This window comes from Sorghum bicolor, chromosome 10, assembly GCF_000003195.3.
Source record: "Sorghum bicolor cultivar BTx623 chromosome 10, Sorghum_bicolor_NCBIv3, whole genome shotgun sequence".
Taxonomy (NCBI): domain Eukaryota; kingdom Viridiplantae; phylum Streptophyta; class Magnoliopsida; order Poales; family Poaceae; genus Sorghum; species Sorghum bicolor.
This window is the reverse complement of record NC_012879.2, coordinates 51872022-51885800: the sequence shown is the minus strand read 5'-3', so window position 1 is coordinate 51885800 and position 13779 is coordinate 51872022. Positions and strand designations below refer to the sequence as shown.

The following is a 13779-nucleotide window of genomic DNA, read 5'->3' as shown; positions in this document are numbered from 1 at the left end:
AAATCATCAAGTTGTTAAAAAGTCATTTTTATTATTTATTACTTAACATTAATCTAGTCACAGGATCATGGTCACAGAAATAAAATCCAAATGCTATACTTGCCTTGATCCAAATGCTCTTGCTTATCCTTTTGGTTCTGCTAGTCTTACTTATTGCCAAAGCTCTTATCTTGATCACCAAAAACTGCTCTCCGTCTAAACTCGATCATCGATCAACCACACACAAACAATCGAAGACAAACATACACAAAGCAAACAAGGCTATAATTAGAACAGTACACCAATCATATAAAAACAATGAGAAAAGTTTATAAAATGATTCTACGCAGCACTACGGTCACACGGACGTAAAGATCACGAAAATCGCAGTAAAAACGGAAAAGATATGGATTTTCTAAGATTTTATATAGAAAAGTAATTAATTAAATAATATCACAAAAATAAAAAGTTTCAAACTGAGTGAACAATATTACTAACATGTAGATCTTTTAAATACAAACTTAACGCAATTTGAATGGGTCAAATCGGAGTTAAGATGATCATTTTATAAGCAATTTAAATCTGATGGCAAAACTGTAATTTTATGGAAACGTATTTTGGACCTAAGCCGTTGTTTACGTTTTAGAATTTGAAAGGCCTATTTCTGGAATTATGTTATAGGACTGCTGGTTCTATATATAACAAATTGAGGGGCTCTTTTGCAAAACTCCAGGCCGAAAGGGTACGGTCTGTTTTCATCCGTTGGATCTCGATCCGATGGCTCAGATTAGACGGAGGAGGGGGAGAGAAAGGGCGCCGGCCAGCTACAGGGCTCCGGTCGGTGGCGCCATGGCCGGAGTCAAGAAGACCTCGCCGGAGTTGGCGGTCCCAGCGTTTTAGTCCACTATTCAACGAACGGAAGGCACGGGAAGGTGAAGGAGCTCGAGGGGAACTCACCTAAAGCACAAACCAGGTCGGGGAAGGCCTATGAACGGCTGGCCTCGGGCTAAGGTGGACGGCGGCGTTCCTGCATGTTTGGCAACATCAAGCGGAGCATAGAGAGCACGAAAAAGAGAAAAGAGGAGCTTGGCTACTTCGCGAAGTCGAAGCGAAGCTCGGACAAGGACTCACAGAAGCGGAGACGTGCCGGTATGGGAGATCGGTCTTGACGGCCCCCTCGGCGGCTGCTGCGGCTCCCGACGCGACATAGAAAGAAAAGAAAGAGTTGCAGGCGATCGGTAAGGTTTTATAGGGGTCAGATCGTGCGCATAAGGCAATAAACCCGGGAACATCGGGATTGGGAGGGATATCCTCCTTCGGTTCGGAGTCCTCCCTGGATACGGCAAGAGGTAGGGGATGAAGCCGGCTGACGAGCGGGCCTAGAGGGTCAGTGACAGGGAAAAGCGGGATCCGGCTGTCAGCGAAAGAAAGAGAGAGAGAGAGGAGGGGGGGCGCCTGCCGCGCACTGGCCGAACCTTGGGCCGCGCGTGGGGATTGCTGGGCTGCGTGAGTTGGGCCAAGGGGGAAAAGCCAGGGGGTGGCTTTCTTCCTTTTCTTTTTTTTTTCAAAACCTATTTCAAATCCATTTTAAAAATCTGTTTGAAATATTTTCAGATTTTGGTCAAAATCACTCATCTCAAAAATAAAATGCACCAGCATGATTTACACACAATTTTGCTAAGTCCTATAATAATTTTTATTTTAAAGGAAAATATTATTTCTCCTATATTTTCATGAGCACAAATATGCAAAATTTAAATTAATTTAGCTCTATTTCCAAAGGAACAATTTTTAGGGTGTTACATAACATCATACAGTGAATTTTCTCTAAAATATAGGATGACGAGAGGTTAGCAACCGTGTGTGCCTAGGCTCAACAAACACAAAAAATACGATGGGGGAGCAACGGCAAAAAATAGTGCTAGTCTATTGACATCCTCAACAAACACAAAAATATGATGGGGGAGCAACGACGAAAAATAGTGCTAGTCTATTGACATCCTAATCATATCTATCTGTTCGTTTAGCTAAGAAGTCATAATATATAGTATTATTTGATAATTTATTATAAAAAAACACTGTTTAATAATAGATAGATTTGACTGATAAAAGCACAACCGAACACGGTTAGGGTAGTAGTAGGATCGTCTAGGCGCCGGCAGGTGCAAGCGGCGCCGGCCGGCAGATTGCTCGATCTGATCGTCTCGCCCGCCATAGATGCTCGCTTGCACGGAGCAGCCTTTAAAGCAGTTAAACGTGTTTCGGTGGCTATTCCTCGTGTCCGCTTGATTCGAGTGTCGCTGATTTGCCGCATCTCCTTGGCTCGTGTGGCCTGGCCACCGGATTTTGATCCAACCGCGTGCATGCCCAGTCGGGTGGCAAGTCCTCCATCGAAGCCGCAGGACGACGACTGGACGAGCACTGTACGTGCACCAAACCTTGTCGTCTACTTGAGTTGAAACACGAAACGAAAAAGAGATCGATCCGTGCCGTCGAGGCTTGCTATTGGGCTACAGTACGTACTACGTGTTGATGAGTGCATAATCCTACTCCTACCACCATTACCTAACCATGCAACCAACAGGGCGCATCTTTTCTTACAAAGTTTTGTCGCCATGAATGGAGCAGTACACCCAGCAATATTCCTCTGTTCAAAAAGAAAAAAAACAATATTAAAACAACACTAAGTTTAAAAAAAATTAAATTGGCTAAGTAAAAGAATTTATATTTATGATATAAAATAAATATTATTAGATTCATCGAGTATGTTTTCATTGTATATCTATTTAATATATAAAGATTATTAATATTTCATATATACATTTGGCCAAACTTTAACAAGAATGCATCTAAAATTGTATTTTTTTGGATGGAGCTGGTAGTTCGGTTGGAATACATCAATTTTTTTTGTGTGTCCGATTGAAAAGGTCACGCATACCAATTGATAGCAAAACAAACAGTTGTCCTTCAGTTTCAACGCTAACATGAGCTCCTACTCACCGTCCAGCCGATGGACCCGCATCACCCAACAAGACCGAATCATATGTCATTGTCTACTCCCTCCTTTTAAAAAGGAGTGACAATAATTATTAAAGTGTACTTGATAATAAAATAGATAATATTTAGACAAAAAATCTAAATAAGACGGCAAACAAGATATCTAAAAATTTAAAATGACAATTTTTTTTGACAGAGGGAGCAGTCGATATGGTCATCGATAGCGTCGAATCATCGGCCGGTTTCGGTTGCAATCAAATCGATCAGCTCCGGGAGGACCGGGAGCCCAACGCCCGACTGTACTGTATACCTGCACTGTCGGGCTCGATGAAAGCTCACAACAAACATACTAAGAAACAGCTTTTTTTAAATATATATAATCATCATTTTGAATTGGCACCGTGCCCACACACGCTAGACCGAACTCAGCTCATTGCCTCCGTATAGTCCTATGAAATGGTTGCAATTAGTCGTCCGCTGTCCTGGTTTGCTTGCACAATGCATGCTTCATGAGATATTGAGATATGAGAATGAATGGTCACTGTAGAGCGAAAGTCAACTGCAACTTTAATTTATTACGCAGTATTAAAGGATGTCCCGTGTACGGGAAAGTAGGAATTGCTTTTGCAACAGCCGTCCTTGTGCTTCGGGAGGAATGAGGTTGCAAACACTAGTGGGATGTGGTCCTTCACCAACTTAGAGTATCTCCAACTGTTTTGTAAATAGACTTTGCATTCATGTATTTACAAAAAAAAGTTTTAAAAATACCTATCCAACAGTTTGGCATTTGGACTTTGTAATTTTGTTAACTTGGCAAAAAGAGGGGAAGTATTGGCATATATGCCAAGCCTGTTCACACTTGACATTGGGAAATTGACGTGAAGTCCGCACGCGGCTACGGGTTGAGGTCGCGTGAGTTTGGCGACATCCCGCCGCCAGACTTTCCTGCGAACTGTCCATCAGTCTTCCATCAACGCCACGTACTCCATCGATGCCTTCCCAATTATTTGTGTTTTTGCCTATCGATCTTCCATCAACGCCAGGTACTCCATCGATGCCCTTCAGATCGTTTTTGCCGGCAAAGACTCGAGCCGCCAAACTCCGAGCGGCTATGCACAAACGCTGCGACCTCAGCGCCTCGGCGGAAATAAATTTGCCGCGAACATTCACCTGACGCGCGGGGAGGCGAAAAGCTCGGCAAAAAAATTGTGTGTGTCCATAATTTTCTTTTTTGCCAAGTGATTAATGCCAAACCATTAAAGATTGCCTCTTTTCACCATTGCTATATTTCTTTAAGACTTGGCAAACTTTCTTATTTGCCAAACCAATTATGCAAAACGGTTGAGGATGCTCGCCATGTTTAGTTCCTTCGTAAGTCAGGTGACCTCGGCTTCTCAGAACCCCATGTTACCATTGTCCATTGCCATCCCCACAATCGAGTTTATATAAAGCATCAGAGCTAAGAACCGTTTTGAAGTTATTACGGGGCTACTGGCTTTACTACATTGATTTTTTTTCTTTTATAAAACCATAAACGTAGATGCCAAATACGATTTCCAATTTTGCTCATTTTTGAGTTATGTATGTAGGATTTCTTATCCATAGAAACAGAACAATAGTATGGCGAATATGGCCTAATGTTTTTCCCTTGCAGCTTGCAACAAGGCTCAAAGCAGTGCGAGTGGAGGGACTCACTTCCCGCTCCCGCTCACCAGCCGCCGGCCACCGCAGCTGATGAGGACATCGTCATGACACGTCGACACTATAGTTTTTCTCTCAAGTTGCAATTCATCTCTAACTCAGCTACAACGTTACTTTCAGCAGACACGTCGTCAGTGTTTCGATCATAACTTCTTCATACGACATCGAAACAGAGTGATTTTGGACTCGTTGGAAAGGGGACGTCGCCGCCGCCTTATGTGATCTCTCGCCGCCGCGCTAACCCTAGATAGGTTGCCAGCCGTTGTTATTTTGCCTGTCTGGCAGCCCTCTTTACATCATCATGCGGTTAGCTATTGTTGTTAGTCATAGGGACGATTCATCCTGTGATCGATGTTGAGTTTAAGGACGCTTTGCTCTAACTACCGCTGTCGTCGTGTTGTGCCTTCCAAAAACATAACTTGAGATACCTTCGGTAAAACAGACATAACTTTTTGCCGTTTATCAGAAAAATCTGAAATTTTTACAGCAGCTTCTTTACATTATTTGGACCCAACCCGAACTGAGCGAAGCCCTGTTCGGTCTCAATAAAATTGCCAAAAAAAATTCAGGAAAATAAAAAAAAATTATCAAGGGTTTTACACGCTTTTGAGAGAACTTGCTGAATTTCTGTAGACCACATGCGACCTCAGTTGTATGTATCAATTTTTGTGGTTCCATCTTTTGTCATCCTTGTTCAGAGAAAAATATAAAAAAATAGTGAAAAAATAAAAAAATGATTTCTACTAGTGCCTTTTGGAAAATTTCGGGCAAAATCAAGTAAAAGGAAAAAAATCTGCACTACATCTTTTGTTTCAGGTTGTCGCGCTACGTCTAGACACGTTTTAGCCAGAAAATTGTGATTTGTCCTTTGGATACTTATTGAACTTAGCTAAATCTGTATTCGAATATTGCTAATCCTTGCTACTCATATTGTGTCTTTCTAAAACTCCACATACTTCATAACTTTTACTGATGATTTTAGTAGATATGGATATGTCTACTTAATGAAACATAAGTCTGAAACATTTGAAAAGTTCAAAGAATTTCAGAATGAAGTAGAGAATCAACGTGGCCAGAAAATTAAGGCTTTGCAATTTGATTATGGAGGTGAATATTTGAGTCATGAATTTAGCAGTCATCTAAAGAGTTGTGGAATCGTTCCACAACTTACGCCACCTGGAACGCCTCAGAGGAATGACGTGTCCGAGCGACGTAATCGAACTTTGTTGGACATGGTTCGATCTATGATGAGCCAGTCGGACCTAACTTTGTTCGAACTTTGTTGCTACATGAACCAGTTGGGAATGACTCTACGAGCGATGCTAACATAGCAGAACAAGTTGAGACGCCCGTGGTAGTAGAAACACCACCACAACCACGAAGATCAGCAAGACTTCTCGAATTGCGTGGGGAATTGTTATTGTTAGACGATGACAAACCTGCAAATTATGTAGAAGCAATGATGGACCTAGATTCCGAGAAATGGCAAAGTGCCATGAGATCCAAGATAGATTACATGGGAGACAATCAAGTTTGGAACTTGGTTGATCCGCCTGATGGGGTTAGACCCATAGAGTGCAAATGTATCCATAAAAAGAAAAAGGATATGGATGTAAATATTCACGTCTATAAAGCTCGACTTGTTGCAAAGGGTTTTAGGCAAGTTCAGGGAATTGACTACGACGAGACTTTCTCGCCAGTAGCGATGCTTAAATCTATCTGGATCATTCTAGCAATCGCTGCATATTTTGATTATGAGATATGACAGATGGATGTTAAAACAACCTTTCTAAATGGAAATTTGGAAGAGGACGTGTATATGATATAGCTCGAAGGTTTTGTTGATCCTAATAATGCTAGAAAAATATGCAAGCTTAAGAAATCCATTTATGGATTAAAGCAAGCATCTCGGAGTTGGAATATTCGTTTTGATAAAGTGGTCAAAGGTTTTGGCTTTCGTCAGAATAAAGAAAAACCTTGTGTTTATAAGAAGAAAAGTGGGAGCGCTATTGTATTTCTAATCTTATATGTGGATGACATATTATTCATTAGGAGTGACATTCCAATGTTGCAATCAGTAAAGACTTCACTGAATAATAGTTTTTCCATGAAGGATTTAGGAGAAGCAACATACATTTTGGGCATTAAGATCTATAGAGATAGGTCCAAAAGGCTAATAGGATTAAGCCAAGATACATACATAGACAAGGTGTTGAAACGGTTCAACATGGAATAATCTAAAAGAGGGTTCTTGCCTATGTCACATGGTACACGCTTTTGCGATAAGCAGTGTCCTTCATCAGATGAAGAGAGCAAACACATGAGTAAGGTTCCATACGCTTCGGCAATTGGTTCCATCATGTATGCCATGATATGTACTCGCCCAGATGTCTCATATGCTCTAAGTGTTGCAAACAGGTACTAGAATAATCCAGGTGAAAGTCACTGGAGACTTGTTAAAACCATTCTTAAGTACTTGAGAAGGACTAAAGATGTGTTCCTAATCTATGGAGGTGAGGGGGAGCTCGTTGTAAATGGTTACACTGATGCTAGCTTCCAAACTGACATAGATGATTCACAATCTCAATCAGGTTTTGTGTTCACGATAAATGGTGGTGCAGTAAGCTGAAAAAGTTCCAAGCAGGCGACAGTGACCAATTCTACAATAGAGGCCGAGTACATCGTAGCTTCCGAAACTGCAAAGGAAGGTGTTTGGATTAGGAGGTTCCTCATTGAGCTTGGTGTGTTTCCGAATGCATCGAGCCCATGGAATCTACATTGTGACAATAATGGGGCGATTGCACAGGCTAAGGAGCCGGAATCACCAGAAGAATAAACATGTGCTACGGAAGTTTCACCTCATTCGAGAGTTTGTTAGGCGAGGTGAAATTAAGATGTGCAAGATACATACGGATTTGAATATTGTAGATCCTTTGACAAAGGCTCTTCCACAGCCTAAGCATGAGGCACACTTGAGGTCTATGGGTATTAGATATCTTAGAGATTAACTCTAGTGCAAGTGGGAGACTGTTGAGAATATGTCCTAGAGGTAATCATAGAGATGATGATATTACAGTTGTATCCATGACATATATTATGAGTTCAGTGAATATCCATTATAGATAAACTTATACTGATTAACAATTATGTGAATTGTTTGTGAAACTCTTTTACTTGTATGGTTATTCTAAAGTTATCCCTAGTCAGAGTTCATGTGAGGATACACATGAATATTAGATTAGCACATGTATTAGTTGATGGCTTTGTTTCACAAGTCATAGACATAGACATGTCAAACTAATAATGTGGGCACATGTATGACAAGGGGATGGACTGACCCAACATGAGATGTTCTTATTATCTCTTTATACATCATGTACATTATGTCCTTAGACCTGAGATTGTCATATGTTATCAAGATGTGAAACGACCTACTTAGGAACTATTAAACGCTACTCCGTTACACTGTAGTTATTGTTGGGCATTCTTAATATCATTACCAAAAGTAGACTTAGTTTTCTATTTCTCATAACAGCGCCAAAAATGCCGAACCTATCCCTCATGCCACTTAAGTCAAGTTGTCATCCCCAGCATGACATGAGAGACGCGGTATTGAAATATGCAATTGCTCTTCTGAATAAATAATAAAAGGGATCTGCAAGCGCACAGATTAATACCAATGTAGCATTTTAACCAGGAAGTATTCCAGGTATCGTTATTTATATTTTTACCACTAGGAAGGGATTACTAACACCAATGTTGATTATGGAATGAAGTATGAAACTGAGTATCATTGCATGTGTAATAGAGAGCATTCATCTATCTCTTACATATACAGGGATAAATGTCACATAAAATATAGATAAAGTATGAATGGTGACAAAGATAACTAATCTGATCAACATAACTAGCCACATATGATAATGATAAGCACCTCAACAGATATTCTAGCAAGTCATTAGCATGGGATTAGGATGAACTACAAGAATATTTCCTAAGTTATTCTTAACTTTAAAGTCTAGCATATCATAGTTAGTGCAATTATAGTTGGCAATCATTGCGAGACAGGACTACGTCCATGCATAGTGATATTATCAAGGAAGATGAGAAACATAGTAATCACTTCTCTGTAATAATGTTGCTCTGCCTGCCCTATACACGGGAGGGGGACTATATAAGAATCAACGGAGCTGTCACCACCGCGAACTACCCCGCGATCCGACATATAGGGTACAATCGTAGATAAATACGGTATAGGCACCACACCTACACAATACTTATCATTTACCCATGGACCCGATAGATAAACACTATATGATCCTAAACATGTATATAATTCCAATCTAACTAAGCCATGTATATAACCATGATAAACTAAGAATGATATAATTGCAAATATAAACAAGTAGAGCAAAATCATAATCAATATATTGAAACAGAACAAAGTGATATTCATAATATTGAAGAACAATGATGAACAAATGAAGAACAGTAGAGGAATTACCAAGAATCCTCTTGACAGATCCGAAAACCAATCGAAGATTGACTCCTTTTAGTTCTAATCCTATGTAGCTATGCTAAACTAGAGATCTAGTTGATGTGGTGGCTCTAGGGCTTGATCAGAGACTCTGCTCCTTAGATGAATGAATGAATTAGGGTTTGAGAATGAGAATGCCTCCTCCAGGGGCCAGGGGGCCTGCTTATATAGCCCTTTCAAATGAACATGGGCCATCGGATCAAATCACATTAATCGCACGGTTTTCCTTAATCCCTTAGGTTGGTGGAGCATAATCTGTGAGGCGGGACCTCATTGGCCGAGACAACAGGGCGGGCACCCTAGGGAGGAGGGCGGGCGCCCTACCCCCGGGCCCGCTCGACCTCCCGTTCGTTCCCGTGGCTTCTGGAGTCTTCTAGATGATAGAAAATTGCTGCACACGTTAATATCTCTATGTAAAGCCGACGTGTGGGCCTTTCCTCCATATTTCTTGATAAACCCTTGCAGAAATAGACAAATAGCAAAACTCGTGGAATTCTATCAGATAAAACCCTAAGTCTGGATGTTGGTTGCATTTGGATCCTTTTCTTTATTTATTTGATGATTAAATTTGGTACTTAAGGACCGTCAACACTTATAAAGGTGGTCTTTGGGTTTACCGGGGAACATGCTGTGAGACATAGATGATCAAGATGGAACTTGCCCCTCTCTATGTGAGAGAGATATCACTGGATCACTCGAGTGATTGGATCAACAAATGCATGGCCGTACTTGGGTTAAGTGTTAACCCACGAGTTGGACCAAATATCGTGTGGCAAGGGAATAACATGTATATGTATGTAGTAGTTCGTCTGATATGATCTTTGCGTACGTATAGGAGTTGTCACGCCTTGCTAGAGGATGCTATCAACTATTGGGTGAGTAGGAGTACTCGGCCCATGTCTATATGCACGTGAACCCATAGGGTCGCAAGCTTAAGGGGCTAGAAACCTAATTCGGGTTGGACCCGAATTAGACAAGGCTTAGGGTTTCTAATTGGGCCTCCGACTCGAGGCTGATTGGAGGATGCCTATATAAGAGAGGGAGGGGGCATGGCCAGGGTTAATCTCACGCCATCAGACATCCGCCGCCGCTCACCCACGCTCGCACCTTTTGCTCCTCGCGAACCTAGTAATCCAGAGGCGCAACGCTTCTTCCTCGCACGTGTGGGATACCTCGGAGGTGCTACATCTGGAGCACAAGGACGAAACACGGGAGAGAGATTGGCATGGTGCACGACCACACAACTGCATGGCACTGCAACTACACGCACGACTACACCGAGTCGCTTCCGCTGCACCTGCACTTCTAGTGGTATTCTGTTGATCCTGTTTTATGAGGTCGAAATTTTTGTTTCCTAGCTAGCGTAGCGTCCTCATAATCCATCACCTCTCACCCAGCCCAGAGGATTTCATTTGCATCAAAGAAATTTTGCACTTGTTCGTAGGAGCGCCAGGTCCGCAAAGTAATCTAGACAAATGTCAGATCAGCCCCATCTGTTGCTCTGAAGAAGACTTAGCAGCCATGTAGCAGGTTTTCCCTTGCCAGCTACAGCCCTTGCCGTGCACCTACCTCGACACCCCACTTTCACTGTTGTGGCTGCGTTGGGCTGATGAGCAACGACTGGTCGACCAGGTGGCATCCAAGATACCCACATGGAAGGCATGCATGTTGAATGCAGCTGAACGCACTACACTAACGCAGTCCACCCTATTAGCCATACCAGTGCATATCTCGATCTCGTGCTGCCTCTCGGCCTGGGGGATTGGTGAGATAGACAAGAGGCGTTGTGCTTTTCTGTGGAGTGGATGTCAATCTATGTCGGGAGTCAAGTGCAAGATCGCATGGCCAATTGCCATGCATGTTTCTAGAAAAAAAAGCTTGCAACAAATCACATTCTTTCATAAGATAGGGCTGTCATTATTTGATTACAGTTGACATAGGTGATAGTTTATAGTTTCATGATACTAATGTACATGACTCAGTGAAGATGCAATGACATTGAAATACTTATGCTCTAATGAGACATGGAAACATGCACTGCAAAGGTGCCAAGAAGAGCAGATGTTTTGAAAGAATGGACACGTTCTATGATTTGGACCTAGTACATAACAAATTAGGAGGATTCCCCGCAGCGCGCGTTGCCGCGGGTATGAAGAAGGAATATAAATAGGTTAGAATGTTAATCACTAAGAATTAGAAGATGTACATATTAGTAATGCAGTAATATATGTTAATAAATGATATGTTTGCTAATGTGAATAGCTTGAATGAAGGCATAATGGTATGTGTTAATTTGATGTGTTAGTGGATGCTAATGTGGACACTTTATATGACAAGATAGTTGAATGTGCTATGTGCTAGTAGAATTGTAACACCCAAAAATTTCCAAGTTTTTAAAATAGAAGAATTTGATTTAATTTTGTGTTTTGTGCTCATGAAATATAGGGAAAATAATAATATTCATTAAATTAAAATTTATTATAGGATTTAGCAATATGATTGTGCATTCATTTTTGGAGCATTTGTTTTATTGAATTGTGTGGACTTAATTAAAGTTCAAAGAAAGTCAAACTGTTTTAAAAAATGATTTTCAAACTTGTTTTTGAAATGGCTTTGAAAAAAAAACAAAAAGTAGAAGAAAAGAAACAAAAGAAAAGACAAAACCCCTCCCTCTCCCCGCAGCCCAACCCCTTCCCCCTCGGCCCTGTTGGCCCAGCAGCCAGAGGCCCAGCTCCCCTTCCCACCCCGCAGACCAGCAGCACGCGCCTGGGCTCCCTCTCCACACCGCGGCCCAGCTAGCAGCCGGCCCAGATAGGGCGTGCCTTTTCCCCCCACTCTTCTCAGGCTGACAGCTCGGCCCCGCGTACTTAGTGATCGACAGGTGGGGCCCACTGAGCAGCCGTCTTCCACCTACCGTTCTTGAGCCAGACTCAACTCCGATGGCACCAAATCCCGATTTGCACGAGATTCACCGCTTTCAACTTGCGTAAGGCGTCCTTATAAGGAGATGGGGTGCTCATCCTTGATCCCGTTTCCATCTCAAGCCGTTTGGTGCCCTAAAATCCGCCCTGCGAGCCTATCGGACATTGCAGTCAAGCAGATCCCTTCCGCCGCCGTGGGGGTTTGTGGTTCTCCTCTGTTAAGCCGAAACTGAGTGGTGGTCAAGTTTCGCAACTAGGTAACGAAGGTTCAAAGCCCCTTTTCTTCTTTATCCCTGGCTCTAGTTGCTCGCTAACATGACCTTGGTGTGCAGGAGGTCTCCCGTCCGCCAATTCGCGTGGCCCGCGTTATCCGAGGTCTCTCTGGTCGCGTTGAGGGCTCAGGTGAACTCGCCTCCTCCTACTCGACCTCTTGGTATTTTTATTTTGTTTTTAGGCGCCTAGAATCGCAAGAACGCCAACTCCGGCGAGGAGCAAGGCCCTCCGGCCATGGCGCCACCGGCCGGGGTTCCTGTAGCCAGCTGGAAATCGCCCTCCTCTCTCCTTTGATCTAATCTGTGCCATCAATCTCAGATCCAGCGGCTCAAATCGGCCGATACCCTTTCGGCCTGAAATTTTGTTAAAGAACCCCTGGCGTTTTTATTATAAAACCCGCGGTCCAATACGTACAGACTGAAATACGCCTTCTGACTTTGAAGACGTAAAGTCTGCTGGCTTGATTCCAAAATACGTTTTCAGTAATTACCAAACTGCCACTGAGTTTCTTTTGGCCATAAAATGTTCATTTTAACTCCGTTTTGACCCATTCAAATTGCGTTAGGTTCCTTTTCATGAGCTCTACATGTTAGTAAAATTGTTTACTCAGTTTGAAACCTTTTATTTTCGTAACCTTATTTAATTAATTATTTTTCTATAGGAAATCTTGGAAAATTCATATCTCCTCCGTTTTAGCTCTGATTTTCGTGATCTTTACGTTTGTGAGTTCGTAGCGATGCGTAGAATTATTTTATAAACTTTTCGTACTGTTTTCATATGATTGGTGTACTGTTCTAATTGTAGCCTTGTTTGCTTCGTGTATGTTTTCTTCGATTGGTTGTGTGATCGATGATCGAGATTAGACGATGAGCAATCCTTGGTGAACCGGAGTGCTTCAGTGATCAAGATCAAAGCCTTGGCAACTAGTAAGACCAGCAGGATCAACAAGAGCATTTGGATCAAGGCAAGTATAGTAATTTGGATTTTATTTCTATGACCATGATCCTGTGACTAGATTAATGTTAAGTAATAAATAATAAAAGTGACTTTTTAGCAACTTGATGATTTATCTGTATGTGATCACCCGGGACAACAGTGCAACCATGAGGGCTATAATGGCTCTGGCTTTAGCTCAGTATGGAGACATTTTCTAGCTTGTTAGCGGTTACCCGAAAGGACGCTAGAGGAGCTGAACTGACACAAGTATAGTGCGAGTCCCTGTCCCTATGTGTATAGGCTGCGCGTCATTGTGCCATTCGGAAGGGGGTATCTATATCTGCTCGCGAATGAAACCTTGCGGCCCTAACATATTAGATGAACTTTTGAAAGGCTTCATAGTGATCCCTGCCGACCTTCCTTGGTAGTGGGTTA

General features: G+C 42.1%; 1 long non-coding RNA gene across 1 annotated transcript; it reads left to right on the top strand.

The window, feature by feature from the left end:
* On the top strand, positions 12132-13373 carry LOC110430786. The gene is made up of 3 exons (XR_002448149.1): positions 12132-12392; positions 12468-12537; positions 13272-13373. It is a non-coding gene; the product is annotated as an uncharacterized LOC110430786 (long non-coding RNA).